This window comes from Saccopteryx bilineata, chromosome 3 (assembly GCF_036850765.1).
Source record: "Saccopteryx bilineata isolate mSacBil1 chromosome 3, mSacBil1_pri_phased_curated, whole genome shotgun sequence".
Taxonomy (NCBI): domain Eukaryota; kingdom Metazoa; phylum Chordata; class Mammalia; order Chiroptera; family Emballonuridae; genus Saccopteryx; species Saccopteryx bilineata.
Window position 1 is genome coordinate 101,628,692 of NC_089492.1, and position 12,005 is coordinate 101,640,696.

General features: G+C 45.8%; 1 long non-coding RNA gene across 1 annotated transcript; it reads left to right on the plus strand.

Moving 5' to 3' along the window:
- The first annotated feature begins 1,059 nt into the window (after positions 1 to 1,059).
- Positions 1,060 to 9,937, plus strand: LOC136328666 (uncharacterized). Its single transcript, XR_010730086.1, has 3 exons — positions 1,060 to 1,130; positions 4,459 to 4,600; positions 9,557 to 9,937. It is a non-coding gene; the product is annotated as an uncharacterized lncRNA (long non-coding RNA).
- Positions 9,938 to 12,005: the final 2,068 nt, after the last annotated feature.

The window sequence follows — 12,005 nt, forward strand, 5'->3', positions numbered from 1 at the left end:
CTTATTCTCCCCGCCTTCCCTAAAACCAGATCCTACGTTTGACCTTTTAGAAAAACACAAAAGCAAGTAATTTAAGTCAGCCCACACTTGCACTATCTTCCAAAATATCCTCATATGAATGCTTAGCACATCTCATTCCTGAGCACCTCAGACGGCTGGGGGAAAAAAATTATTCCCTTGAAAGTACAAAATATTGACATTGCAGTTTGTCTTCCGTGGGGTCGGAGGAACGTTAAGACATATTCACGGAAGGGCAGCTCCGCTTGGCCCTGTGATTTAGATTTACTCTACAAATGAACAACTATTTTTGAATGATGGAATTAGGTATTTATATAAGGGGACTTAACAGTTCTTTAGCCCCGCTATGTTCGCTATTTATGTTACAAAATCGGAAACATCGTGCATTCTGTTTTAGGTGATACATCACCAAGAATTTTTACATTAGGAAAGTAACCGTATTGCCGGGATTGTTTGCTAAACAGAAAGTTGTCTAGCGACGTTTTGCACTTTAAAAAATAATAAACTCGTTAGTTTAAAAAATAATAAAAGCATTGTAAAGTAGTCGCACCACCCTCGCTTAAGGGCCATGTGTCTCCTGCTCTCGTTGGTCTCTGTTAACAAGACTTGAAGCAATTAAAGTTTTTGTTTTTGCTTACAACCGGCATTTCGATTAGGCCAGGTCTACAAACAAGAATTCAGGATTTAAATGGCTTTTCAATATAACTGGTAGCTGTTTATCATTGTCTTTTAAGCGTCGATCCCCTCTCCGCACACCCATTGCCGCCGCCTCTCCGGCTAGGTAGACGCGTCTCTGCGCCAAGCAAGGCGCTCAGAGCCGGTTCTCGGCTCTGTGCCTCGGCGCTCGGACTGTCCTACCCACCACTGTATGTCTGCCTCTGAAAAAAAATTTTTTTTAAGTTCGTGGCATTACTACTCGCGGATAGAAAGGCAAGCCAGAGAAGAGGTTGCAGGTGCCGGCGGCGGCCGCAGCGGGCGCGGCGGGCTGGCAAGCGGCGCGGAGGCTCCTTCCCGCGCGAGGGACCGCTGGGAGCCGGGAGGGTGCGGCGCCTGCTCGGCGCATGTGGCTATCGGCGCTGCGGGACTGGAGCGCGGAGGGCTGGGTGTCGCTGGTACGGGCTGTCCCCTCCGTGAGTCTCGCCGCGCCCTGCTGGGAAGGGGACAGACGCCCGGGCCGGCCGGCGGCGCGGGGTAACGCACGCAGCCCCGGGGCTCTGCCCGGCGGCCTGTGCGCGCGGGGTCCTGCCGAGCACGCCGCACAGCCGATGGGGTGTCCAGAGTGCTGGGGCGCGGGGCGGAGAATAGGAGCCAAAACGGGAGTCTCCACGGCGCTTGAAGCCGATGTGATGTCCCGGGGCACAGGGCCGGGCGGCAGGGTCGCTCCGCGGAGAAGGCCGTGCACCCCGCGCGGCGGCCGGCCCTCCCGGCCTGCACGTTTCCGGGGGGAGCGGCTCCCGCAGCGGCGGGGCGCGGGCGCGGGCGCGGTTGGGGCGGGGAGACGCGGAACGCACTGAGCTCGGAGTTTCTGGGGACAGGAATGTGGTGGGGGCCAGGCATGGGTGCCTGGACGCCTGGTCGGGCGGCGGAGATGGGCAGCCGCCAAGTGGCTTGCAGCTCCGACCTCCGCCACCCTCCTGGCCCACGCAGAGACAGGAGGGGTAGGCAGACGGGGGTTTGCTCGGACGCGCGGGGCTCGGGTCGGAGGGCGAGACAGTAGGAGAGGAGGGCCGCGCGCGCTGGGCGCCCCGGACCGGACGGAGTTAGTGGAGCCGCCCGACATAGGGTGTTGGGGGAGGATGGTTGTGAATAACCTCGGAATCGGGCTCAGGGCAGACAAACATCGGAGTATACGCAAGGCCTCCTATTTACCCCTTTACCCTGTTTCCCCCTAAGCCCTGTTGATGCGGAGCCTGCAGTCGGGGCTACAGCGGGGCCTGCGGGGGGAGGGGGCGGGGTCCGCGGTGGTTTGCGGGGAAGAGGCTGCCCGGTGGCTGTACTCCCACGCCGCATCTTGCTCCGGGGAACCGCGGCTCAGCCTTCAGCCGGGCCTGGGGACTGACCCGAGGTTGACCTGTCCCTCCGCCTCCGCCGGCACTCTCAGGACCGCACACAGCGGACCGCAGGCCGGGACGTCTCCAGTACCGCCCTTTGGTCTCGGCGCCGAGCTCCAGGCTGGGTCGGGGGCAGGGAAAGTGGATTCCCGTGTGCGGTGGGGGTAAGCAGACGGGAAGTTCCAGACCTGCCCTGGAAGAGCGAAGCCTCCGCAGCGGACTGGCCAGCCGGTTCGGGATTTCCCGAGCAAGGACCCGCTGTTGGGCCTTGGAAGCCAGGGTTGGCGGCGAGGGTGGGTTACTCTCCAACCACTTAGGGAAGTAGCCGCGGGGCCTAGAAGTTATGGACGACTGGGCTTGCACCATCCTCGTGCTGCCCTCAAATCGGGGGCCTGTAGTCCCTCTGCTGTTACTTGGTGAGCACCCCATCCTCCCGGACATACTCCCCGCAGCCGCCGCTGCGCACACAGCCAAGGCCCGTGGCGCTGTGTACCGGCCTTCGCTGGGAGGGAGGTGCGGGGCGGAGAGGTGGCCCTCCCAGGGTCTCCTGCCTGTCACATCTGCACTTATTTAAAGCTCGGCTGGTGGTCTGCACTCTCTGGAATGCCAATTGCGGGCCTGGCCTCCTACGACATTTGCATTGATTAGCCAGCCGGTCATGGGAGAGGCAAAGGTGGGGGAGGTGGAAGTTTTGGGGGAGACCAGAGGTTCACAATATTCTGGTGCCTGACTCTGTTCCATGCAGCTGTAACTGCAGCTCAGCGATTCCCAGATGACTCAGTGTGGGGGGGAACAGCGAACCGAACTTCGAGAACATTCGATGTGTATAGGGACGGGCCATTGCTGTCATGTACATTGTGCTCTGTGTGCACACCCAACCCTAAAACTGTAAAGGCTCCAGCGCTGGATCAGGCAGAGAAGGTGGACAAAATTTTGAGACTGCAGGTCACCACAGGCCCTATAAGTGTCTTCGCAATGACTGGGGTATGCAGCTTCCTCGGTGCACAACTCTTAAGAAGTGTTTGGTGGTGCAAATTCATAAAACGAGATTGATCTTCCTTGCTTAAAACATTACACACAGAAGTTAAAAAAAAAAAAAAAAAAAAAGGAGGGGGTATAACTTGCACAGGTGGAGTCATTCATTCATGCCCCAGGAGGCCTGGTGTAAATTCCTGGGTGAAGAACAAGTTGTGTTCCAACTTAATGTGACTCCTTCCAATACTGGGGAAGGAGATGAGAGTGTGGGAGGGTGCTTGTTTATTCTATAGACCTGGTGAAAAGTTTGGTTTGAATTTGCATTTGCCTTTGGACTTGGCATAATTGACTGTGAATAAGGCTCCTCTGTATTTCTGTTCCCCTCTGTTTCTGTGCAAACTTTGCTGGGAGAAGAGTTGTTTTAGTAATCTGGAAGAGAGAAGCCATGTGCTGAGTCAGCAAAAGCACTGCACCAGCCAGTTCAGTTCAATACTACAGCTATGTGCAATACACACTATATGGTCTTATTGAAATAATGAAAAATACATTGGAATTTTCATGGCATAGAAATGCCCACAAAGCCTGTAGGCAGTTGACAGGTTAAACGCTGTGTCTTCTAATACAAGAAATACGTTCTGAACATGTTTTCTAACAAGTGTTAGGCCTAACTCCATTTAATGTGAGAGAGAAAAAGAGCAGTTCTCAGAACAACACAACATTTTTTTAATGGTTGTGCTGAGGAATGTGTAAACATTCCTTTTTGCACGTGTTCTTGTGACAAATGCTCAAGGTGACTCTAGTGGATGCCATCTTATTTTCCACTCAATCATTAAAAGTATTTCTCAAAAATGTATCTTTCAAAGGTCTGAAAAGTCTTAAAAATCCTGTTAGAGCCTCAATAACCTGTTGCTCATGAATTCTCATTTGCATGCAAGGATAAATGTACTCAACAGAGAGTCACTTGGAATGGAACTCATTGCTCAAGCAGTTAAGCAACTATTTTTGAGAATGATTTCTTTTCACTATCCAAGTCTTACCTGAATTTGCAGAATCTGAGCATTTCAACTGTTGATTTAGTGACAGTATTTCATAATAATTTTAATTCCTATACTTGAGTTAAAAAATGTGTGGCTTTTTTAAAAAACGAGCATATAGCATAAAGAATCAACCAAAAGTTTGCTTCTATTTCATTTACCTTTGCTATCTCAAAACTGAAGTGAAATTGGTATAAGTTGTATGCTTTTACTTTTTAAATTCTTACAAATATAGCTGACTTCTTTAAGTTGTTTCAGCATAACGCAAAAACATCTGGATGTGAAGTGAAAAATTCAGTCCGTCACTCATGTTCCAGATGTTTGGTACTACGTAGACAAAACATCGGGATGAATGACTGAAACTTTTCTCTCCAATCCAGATGAGTAAGTGCCTGGTGCTTCTATAAGGAAGCATATTTTCCTTCCTCTAAACATCACATCTTACTGTATCCTGCGGAAGGCATGATTTACACTCTTTCATCGACAAAATGCTGGGCCATTTGGAGTGCAGCGAAGTAATCGGTAAATGAAACTCTAAGCGTATGTTTTGGGAAATATAGTCCAAGTACAAGTGTTAGTGTGTACTTAGGCAGGAGGGTGATGATGGAGCCAGAAATGGGAAGGTAGGAGAGAGAGAGCCTTGTTCAATGGAAGAATGACCTGCCTTTTGCCTGAGATGCAACTGGACAGTGAAATGTCATTTTGTCCTCTGAAGCCCTCTTTCCTCATGATTCCTTCTTGGAGCATTATAAAATCAAACAAATAAATGTAATATAACATTAAAACATGGTTAGAAATTATGAGCATTATACAGGTGGGAAAATTCCCTGTTTGAAAAGTAAAATGTCAATGTGGTGAATATTTTAATCACTCAAAAAATACAGTGACAATGAATATATTTCTCCTCCTGTGAAATGTCACCACAACTGTACAGTTGTTAAGCTTGGGGATGAAAACATAGAAGCAACATTTTTTCCTTCCCTAAAGTCACAGAGATTTAAGGTCTTGAGCAGCGTCTGAGCTTTTCCAAGTCTATTTGCCTTAACCATGTTGAGAAGCAAAGAACAGATATGGGCCTGGATGACCTCTAAGTCCTTTCATTAGAAAGGACTTTCATTAGATTCAACAGATGAAATTAAACCCAGGATGAATTCCATTCTGCTTATTAACCTCCCATACTCCACTAGATTATAGAAGAGTGTTTAGATAATGAATGGCAATGAATGTTAAAACATCATAAAATCTGAGCACTTAACAATTGCTGCAAGAAAACATAACTATTTTAAATAGACCTTCTTAGAACTCAGAATCTGAGACTCAGATAATAAGACACAGGATTTCATACTGGCTCAAAGTCAATTTAAAAAAATAGTTTACAGGGATCTAATAGAGTTTCAGGGTTCCACATACTGAGTTATTAAGCGACTCAAAAGTCAAAATGGAATCTTAAACACCATATAAAACAGAATCACAATTCTTTTCTTGATTGCTATAATTGGGATGTTTCTGTGACTTTTGTGATTCATTTATTAGAATAAGAAAATCACAGAACTGGAAATGACTTAGGGGTCATCCAGGCCTCCCCTCTCTTTTTATAGATGAGTAGATGAGTAAACTGGGGACCAAAAGCATTAAAGGGACCTACCCAAAGTGACATATTATAGGAAAGGTCAGAGCTAGAATTGCTCAGTCCCAGTGATGACTCACAGAGTCCAAGGCTTGTTCCAGGACAGCTTGCCTTGAAATCATTATAACACTGCTAAGTCACAGATTTCTGAGTAATGTCCAAGAAACTGACACTTATCAGTACAGGTTGGAAACAGCTCAAAACCATTCGTTTGTCTAACACATCTAAGAACTATAAAATAAAGCCCAGCGTGAAGGCAGAGTTCTCCCATTTGTCTTCATAGTAAGACAGACTATTGCAAAAACAGAACCAATAAAGAAAGACCGTCCACTTCACCAATTTGGCTAGTGGTTCTGATAACAACAAATGATAGCTTCACTTTTTACGGAGAACTTGAAACACCTTGGAAGAGAGTCACATCACACTATCTCAATTTACTGTTTCAGTGGCTTATACGGTGACTTGGAAGGTTAGGATGCATTGCGTCAGTGGAAGGCAAAGGATGGGGTGAAAGGGGCACTGAGAAATATGCTGTTTAAGAATATTTATATAGTAATATGAAGAATCTATCCCCAATTTTAGGATCTGGGAACCTTACTAAGTTCTTCATGGCATGAGTCAAGGAATTACACTTGTACATGTTGTTACCAAGCCCTTTCATTTTATATTTTATTCAACATCAAATGAGAACATAGAAGTATTTCTTTTTCAAAAATTTAAGTTAAAAAATAAAAAAATAAAAATTTAAATTATTTTTAATTTTTCAATTACAGTTGATATACAATATTACATTAGATTCAGGTGTACACCCCAGTGGTTAGACATTATATAACCCATTAAGTGATCATCCCAATGAATCTTGTACTTGTCTCACACCATACATAGTCATTAGACTGTTACTATGTTTTTTTACTGTGCTTTACACCCCCATGACTATTCTGTAACAACCAATTTTTATTTCTTAGTTCTTTCACTTTTTACCCATTCGCCCAATGCACTCCCATCTGGAAGTCATCAAAATGTTCTCTATGTCTGTGAGTCTGTTTCTGTTCTGCTTGTTTGCTTAGTTTGTTTTTTAGATTTAATTGTTGATAGATATGCATTTATTGCCATTTTCTTGATCATATTTTTTATCTTTAAAAAAATTCTTAAAGAAGACCCTTTAACATTACACGTAATACTGGTTTGGTGGTGATGAACTCTTTTAGCTTTTTGTTGTCTGGGAAGCTCTTTATCTGTTCTTCAATTCTAAATGATAGCTTTGCTGGGTAGAGTAATCTTGGTTGTAGGTCCTTGCTTTTCATCACTTTGAATACTTCTTGCCATTCCCTTCTGGCCTGCAAAGTTTCTGTTGAGAAATCAGCTGACTGTACTATAGGAGCTCCCTTATAAGGAGCTAACTGCTTTTCTCTGGCTGCTTTGAAGAGTCTTTGTTTTTAACCATTTGCATTTTAGTTGTGATGTTTCTTGGTGTGGGCCTCATCATATTTGGGATTCTCTGTGCTTTCTGGACTTGTATGTCTATTTCCTTCACCAGGTTAGGGAAGTTTTCCATCATTATTTTTTTTAATGGGTTTTCAGTTTCTTGCTCTCTTCTGGCACCTCCCTGATGTGAATATTGATATGCTTAAAGTGGTCCCAGAGGCTCCTTACACTATTCTCATTTTTATAAATTCTTTTTTACTTTTGCTGTTCTGATTGGGTGTTTTTTCATACCTTATATTCCAACTTGCTGATTTGATTCTCAGCCTTATCTACTGTACTGTTGCTTTCCTGAAAATTATTCTTCATTTCAGTAGTGTTTCCTTCATTTGTGACTGGCCCTTTTTCAAGCTGTTGAAGTTCTCACTAAGTTCTAATTTAAGCATCCTTATAACCAGGGTTTTGAACTCTGCATCTAGTAGATTGCTTGCCATCATTTTGCTTAGTTCTTTTTCTGGAATTTTGTTCTGTTCTTTCATTTGGGACGTGTTTCTTTGTTTCCTCATTTTGGCTGCCTCCCTATGATTGATCCTATGTACTTGGTAGAGCTGCTATGTCTCTTGGGCTTGATAGAGTAGCCTAATGTAATGGGTGTTCTGTTGGATCCAGTGGCACAGCCTCTCCAATCGCCCAAGCTGGGCACTCCAGATGTACTTTCCACCCTGTAGGAGCTGTGTACACCCTTAATTGTAGCTGAGTCTTAATTATCGTTGGTATGTCGATGGGAGGGATTACTCCCCAGGGTGATAAACTGCAAGGACTGGCTGCAACCACTGATTACTGTGGAGGATCAGCTGTGCAGGGTCTTATCCCACAGACAGGACTTAATTCAGCAGGGCTCTGGTGCCTGCTGAGTCTACCCTTTCAGTGTGTCACTTGTGGAGGTAGTTGGGTGGTGCTTTGACATGACCTGAAGCTGTTCACTGGGTGCACTGGCTTTGGGGTCTCCCAAGAGGTGCAGGCCAAGGTCAGCTGCCACCTGTATTCTGAGTACACTTATTATGAGCTACAAAGTGATCTGCAGATGGCTGCTACTTGTGCTGGGCTTGGAGATGCCCAGGTGAAGCCAAGCTGGGAGCCAAGGCCGGCTATTGCTAGTGCCAGGCCTGAGGCCACTCATCCTGAGGTACAGAGCATGCTCAGCCAGATACTGCTTGTTTGAGAGGTTTTAGGAAAATCTGAAGCATGAGCCAAGATAGGCCATTTATGTGGAAAAAGCACTGGGAATAGCTTGGGTGGACCCACAGGTGGGGTGGGGGTGGGGGACTCAAGAAATCACTAGGGCAGGGAGGGCAGTGTTGAGCCTGGTTGGTAGAGACTCAGATGTGGCACCTGACTCCTGGCTCTGTGACTGGTGAGGTGTGGGGTCTTAGAAAAGGAACAGTGGCCTCTGCCAGCACTTTTGTCAGGCATAAAGCTCCCAGACCTTGCCTTGATACCAGGCAGTTTAATTCCTCCCTGTATACCCCTGGTACCTTTTAAGCTGCTGCCCCAATGCTGGAGCTCAGAGGGAGTGGTATGAGTAAATCCATGCTTGGGCCCTTTAAGAGGAACTGCCTGGGACTCCAGCAGCCCTCTGTTTTACTCAACCACAGTCCCCACTGATTTTTACAGTTAGAAGTTATGGAGACTTCTCTTCCTGGCTTTGGGTCCCCAGGTAGGGTGGTCTGGTGTAGGGCTGGGACCCCTCACTCTTCAGGGGGACCTCCGCAGCTGAGATATCCCTCCCGATTTTTATCCACCACATGTGGGTGTGGGCCCAGCCTATCCATGTCTCCACCCCTCCTACCAGTCTCCATGTAGCTTCTTCTTTAAATCCCTCATGGTAGGATTTCTATTCAGCCAGATTTCAGGGGGTTCTGAGTGATGGTGGTTCTGTAGCTCAGCTGTAATTTTGATGTAGATATAGGAGAATGTGAGGACCGTATTTTCATACACCATCATCTTGACTGGAGGCCTAGAAACATTTCTTCTGGTAGGAAAGACAACTCTTTCTCCTGAGAATTCTGGCCCAAGCAGTTCAAGGAAGGATAACAATTAAGGGAAAGAGTTTGAGGAGTGAGTGAAATCAAGACTCAGTATTTGGAATAGAGAGAGGAAAAAAAATAGTCATGTTTCAATTTGGTGTGGAGAGAGAATAGATCCTGGTAAGACCTCACCTTCAGACTAATCCAAGGTCAGTGCCCCTGGAGAGGGGAAACCTAGCCAGAATTTGAATTGTGGGTGACGGAGATACTGATGCCAGGAAAAGAGGTCTGACAACCTATATTCTTCTTTTGAAATGCTTAGAGAAGCAACTAAACCAGCAAAAGTTAAACCAAATAGAATCAACATGCCCGCTTACCTCTTTAATTTACTCTCCCAAACAGATTATCATTCAGGCTATTCCCCTGAAGTCAAGCATGAAATCTATTTAGCTGGATAGCTACCCATTTCCTCTGACCTGCAGAAGAGATGCCCTGTTTTTTTCAGAATCCTTGGAATGCCAGAATCCAGAGAGAACTGAGGCCACATGCCCAGGATCCTCGAAACCCACCCATCCACATGCCAACGGAACACATTAACAAAGATGGAACCGATGGTCAGCACCACCCAATCTGGACACAGAGCTGTGATTCATCTGCACAGGTCACAGCATGGCTTTAAGTTACTCTGACTTTAACAGTGTCTCATCAACAAGAGTTTTGAATTCTTTTTGTACCCAGGATCCTTTTGGTGGCTTTGTAATGCCTCTGAATGGCTTCTCAGAATGTTTTTAAAAGCATAAATTATATTGAAATAAAGTTATAAGATTATTTTAAAGATAGTATTACATAAATTTGTTTTGTTTTGTTTTGTTTGTATTTTTTCTTAAAAGTGGGGAGGCAGTCAGACAGACTCTCACATGCGCCTGACCAGAATCCACCCAGCATGCCCACCAGGGGGTGATGCTCTGCTCATCTGGGCCATTGCTCTGTTGCAGCCGGAGCCATTCTAGTGCCTGAGGTGGAGGCCATGGAGCTGTCTTCAGCACCCAGGCCAACTTTGTTCCAGTGGAGCCTTGGCTGAGAGAGGGGAAGAGAGAGACAGAGAGGAAGGAGAGGGGGAAAGGTGGAGAAGCAGATGGGTGCTTCTTCTCTGTGCCCTGACTGGGAATCAAATCCAGGACTTCCATATGCTGGACCGATGCTCCACCGCTGAGCCAACCAGCCAGGGCCTAAATTTGATTCTTTATTAACCTATTAAAGGCAAAATTCAGTAGTGGGTTTAATAATGTTGACATAGTGGTAATTGTGAATGGTAATTCAAACTATAATTTTATATGAAGGTTATTTTATATGAAGGTTATTTCTGTAACAAAGTCACAGGCACGGCTAACACTGTAGTTTGTTGTTTACATTCATAATAAAAGGAAATGATAAATTTCAAACCAAGGCTTGTAGAAATGAAGATGTAAAATTTCCATATCCAAGTTTATGGATTTCTACATTAAATTATTATGTCTCCAAATTACTTTCCAGTAAAGAGCCCTTCAGGAGGAGGAGGAGGAACAGTTCTAGGGGTACTTCCGAACTACGCAATAAGATGCTCATAGCCATTTAAATCAATTTTCATTGAAACTTATGGAGCCCACACTGGGAGTTAAACATTTAGCGGTGGTATTAGGTCTCGGTCCTGAGGGGAAAAGTAACGTTGTATCGGAACCCAGTAGAGGGGAGACCTTGAGAAGTGTTCCCTTGCTGAGAGGACACTGAAGGGAGTGTCAGAGGTCACCTATCAGGCCGGCAGTGGGCATAACCAGGACCTGGCAGGGCTTGGTAAGGATGAGTGAGTCACCTCTGCTTGGTGAGTGAGCATGGGGAGAGGCTCGGCCTGCAGTGTGACATGCAGAGGCACCAAGAGCACTGGCTGCATGGCAGGCCAGGAGACCCCAGGAGGATGACAGAGTTCCAGCCCTCAAGTCCTGTGGTCACAGAGGAAATAAGTCCAAGTGTGAGTCAGAAAAAGAGAAGGATTCTGCTTATCCAAATAAGAGTAACAGCTCAGCCTCCACTTAGAGTAGTGGTTCTCAACCTTTCTAATGCCGTGACCCCGCAATACAGTTCCTCATGTTGCGGTAACCCCAAACCAAAAAATAATTTTTGTGGCTACTTCATAACTAATTTTGCTACAGTTATGATTCGGAATGTAAATACCTGATATGCATTATGTATTTTCCGATGGCTTTAGGCGACCCCACTGGGGTCGCGACCCACAGGTTGAGAACCGCTGACTTAGAGAGTCTATAGCAGGGGTCGGGAACCTATGGCTCACGAGCCAGATATGGCTCTTTTGATGGCTGCATATGGCTCGCAGACAAATCTTTAATAATAAAAAAAAAAACACGTTAAAAATATAAAACATTCTCATGTATTACAATCCATTCATTTCCTACCGCTCATGTTCATAGTTGCGGGTGGCTGGAGCCAATCACAGCTGTCCTCTGGGACAACACCAAATTTTTATTGGATAATGTGTAATGTCCACGGGTTATTGTATGGCTCTCATGGAATTACATTTTAAAATATGTGTCGTTCATGGCTCTCTGAGCCTAAAAGGTTCCCGACCCCTGGTCTATAACAAGCCAACGGAGCAGAGGGGATGTGTGGGAAGGAGGGGAGGGACCTGCAGGTCAGTGTGGAGCAGCCCTCAGCCGGGGAACCACAGCAGAGAGAGAACCCAAGGCAGAGTGCCTTCCTGAAGGCAAAGAAATAATTGATAATTCAACTTCATTTGAATTAAGAGCTTTTATTCATCAAAAGACATCACTAAGTGGATGGAAAGGCAAACCCCAGATTG